The 3,673-nt window shown below is 34.5% G+C and overlaps 1 pseudogene; it reads left to right on the top strand.

The window, feature by feature from the left end:
* The first annotated feature begins 838 nt into the window (after positions 1-838).
* LOC134363388 (BTB/POZ domain-containing protein KCTD1-like) lies at positions 839-1,615 on the top strand (annotated as a pseudogene).
* Positions 1,616-3,673: the final 2,058 nt, after the last annotated feature.

The raw sequence follows: 3,673 nt of genomic DNA, 5'->3' as shown, positions 1-3,673 counted from the left end.
AAAAAAATTCTAAATAACATATGGGTCAAAAAAGGAGTAATAAACAAAATAGCTACAAGAGTGGCTTTTGAATGTTCTCAGCATAAAGAAATGATAAATGCATGAGGGGATGGATATGCCGAATACCCTGATTTGATATGTACAGAAACAACAAATCGTTCCCCCAAGATATGAATGATAATGTGTCAGTTAAAATAAAGAAATTATAACATTTAATCCTTACAACGAAATGAGAATTAAAACTACACATGCACTTTTTAGAATGTAATGAAAATAAAACTAAGAAGGAAAGTTATAGCCTAGTACAATTACATTAGAAAAGAAACAAAAAGTGACTTTTTAGTAACTTTAGTAACTGAGAAATAATGATCTAAGAATCCAAATCAAGACATTGTAAAAAAAGAAAACAGATTAAATCCCAGAAAGCAGAAGAAAAGAAATAATAAAGATAAGAGTAAAAATTAATGAAATAGAAAACAAATGAAATAAACAAATAGACCAACAAAGAGAAAACTCTCTTTTATTAATGTCTTCAGAGAACCAAATTCGGCCAAGATTGATTGAGAAAGACATGGCACAAATAAAAATATTGAAAAAGAAAAACAGCTATAGACATAGCAGAGGTATAAAAAGTAAGAGAATCGAGACACGAGCTTGTCACAGCAGCACCCACTGGGCGCAGCCGTCCCCCTGAACCTCTGGCTGCAGCGGGTGACCAGGAGGCGGAAAAGGACACTGTTCCTCCAGCATCACACAGAAAAGCCAGATCACCCTGCCCTCCCGCCTGCCCTCCCGCCTGCCCTTCCACCTGCCCTCCCTGCCACTCTGCCAGAGGGACAGTAGGCCCAGTATGTCAAGACCTCTGATCACTAGATCCCTTGCATGTGCACGGAACAAGAAGGCATCGATCCAGCACAACTCACACAACCCAACAGGCCAGTCCACCCTGAGGTGGGCGGCCACACCCACACAGCAGCAGCCTGGCCAAACTTACCGAACACCCTGCATCGAGAACTGGAAGACTTTTTGATGGTAGAGTCTATTGTTTTGGAGAATCTCCAACAGCAATATTTCACTAACAGAGATGGACAGATATTTAGACATATCTTGAATTTTCTACAAACATCGAAACTCCTCATTCCTGATGATTTCAAGGACTACGCTTTGTTACATGAAGAGGCAAAATATTTTCTGCTTCAGCCCACGTTGTTGCAGATGGAGAAATGGAAGCAGGACAGAGAAACTGGTTGCTCTTCAAGGCCTGTGAGTGCGTAGTGGTGCATGTGGCCCCAGACCTTGGAGAAAAGATCAGGCTCGGCTGTGACGAATCCTTGCCAGAGGAAGTGTTTCCAGGGACCGTCGACTTGATGTGTAACCCCATCAGCGCTGGAATCAAGACTCAACACACGTCATCAGGCTTCCACTAAATGGCTACAGTCACCTCAACTCAGTCCAGGTCCTTGAGTGGTTGCAGCAAAGAGAATTTGAAATCGTGGGCTCCTGTGGAGGAGTAGTGAACTTGGCCCTGTTCAGTTAATGTGTCCTTCTGCGGGAACTGAGGCAGTCACCCTGTGTACCATCAGTCCTCTGGATAAAAGAAGAGCCTTCGGACTAAAGGGACATACTTCTTATGCAAATAGACAAACATACATAACAAAGAAGACAAACAAAAAGAGGGACATTTGTGTGCAGTTGGGATAGCAAACCAGTTCCTGGAACTAAAATTGGATAAAATACACGTTTATAGCCAGTAGAGACCACACCTGCATTCATTCGGGAACAATTGGAATAGTGATATCCTCAAGGTGTAAAAAATATTTTTAAAAATACGTATGTGTATTTATACATACGAGTGTGGTGATTGCTACCTCACCGTCGGCTGTGAGGTGTTCTGGGCCTCCCAAGGGCTCTGGCTAATGAACAAACCACAGTGGTGAGGACGCATTGCCAACAGCCATCCATTGTTTCTTTTTCCTTTATCTTTCTTTTTCCTTTAAAAAAAAACCACCTTGAATCGAGTTTCTTTGATCACACAGATTTCTTGTGTCTCCTTAGGTGGGGACCAGGCAAGACTTTAGAAAAACTTTCACGAGCACATTGCATCTGAAAGATGTTAAACATGAAATTTTAAATGTAGTTTCTACAGAAGTCACACTTTTTGGTCTGCCTCACAGATGTGAATGTTATTTTGTTTTTAAACTGATCAGTTTTGCAAAGGGGCCAGTTACTCATTAGAGTTGCTCCAGTTTGAGTTGCTACTTTTCTACAATTTTTGAAATTTTATAATGTATTAAATACAATAAACTCTGTTTAAAACATTTTAAAAAATGAAAGAATAGCATAAAAAAGTTTGTGGTAATAAATTTGGAAACAGATAAAGTGAACAAATTACTCAAAAAATAACTTTAAATTGACTCAAGAAGAAATAGAATGAGGAATTCTGCGAGATTTAAAAAAAATGTGATCCGTAGTTAACACTTGTGAAGGAAACAAAAGCCCAAATTATGTTACAGGAAAGTTTTACAAGGCATAATTTAGAATAATTAGCATGAGTGGGTGTGTGTCCTAAACAATCAGAACAGATAACAGTCATAAATAGGAGACATAGGAACACTGATGTGTACTGACTAAATATCAGTCCTAGTTTTTTAAAACTTTCAAGAAAATGATCTTTCCAATAATATGAAAACTTTTAAACTATAAAAGAAAATTCTCCTTAATCCATCTACAAAGTCAATATGATCTTGATTTCAAAATCAGACAAGCACAGAAAGAAAAAGGAAAATTATGGATCAATCTCACTCACATACCTAGAGGTAAAATTGTTTAAACAAGAAACTAACAAAATAAATTGAATGGTATATAAAATGATAATACATCATAATAAAATTAAGTTTATTCCAAAAAGCAACAGTGGTTTCACATTAGAAATTTAGAAATGTAATTTATCACATGAACTGAATATAGAAAAAAATATGTAATCATTTCAATAGATGCCAAAAAAAGCATCTGATGAAATTCAACACATATTTCAGAGATTAAAATATATATTTATACATGTGCATCTTATATATTCATTTATATATATATAATTATATGGTATATAAATATTCTTACATAATTTTACAAGTTTATTGTAAGTATATAATTTTTATATATGATATATACTTACATAAATATATAGAGTTAAATATAAATTGTGTGGTACATATAAGTATAGAAATATAAATATTATATACATATATACTTACATGGGTAGAGATATCATTATATCAGTTCATAAGTATACATATGAATACTATATGGTACAGCAAGTTCAATCACTGCTTTTATTTGGGGAGTGTTTTTTTCATTTAAACTTTATAATAAGTTTGTCAAGTTTCTAAAAAATAATTTAGGACTTTCTTGTAAGAATTATACTAAATGTGTAAAACACATTGGGAAAAAAATTACATCTTTATAATATTTATGTTCTCCAATAATTTAGATCTGTTTTTTTCAGTTAAAAAACTGAAAATATAAAGGAAAATAATATTTTCCTTATCCTTAAGATAGGGAAGGGTTTCTTAAATAAGAGACAGAAAGGCTAACCACAAAATAAATGATTGATACATTTAACTATAATAAAAATAAGTTTCTCTTTATTAAAAGATATTATAAAGAAAGTGAAAAA

The sequence above is a fragment of the Cynocephalus volans genome, chromosome 1 (genome assembly GCF_027409185.1).
Source record: "Cynocephalus volans isolate mCynVol1 chromosome 1, mCynVol1.pri, whole genome shotgun sequence".
NCBI classification, from domain to species: domain Eukaryota; kingdom Metazoa; phylum Chordata; class Mammalia; order Dermoptera; family Cynocephalidae; genus Cynocephalus; species Cynocephalus volans.
The sequence above is the reverse complement of the archived record's forward strand: the minus strand, read 5'-3'. Positions and strand labels throughout refer to the sequence as shown.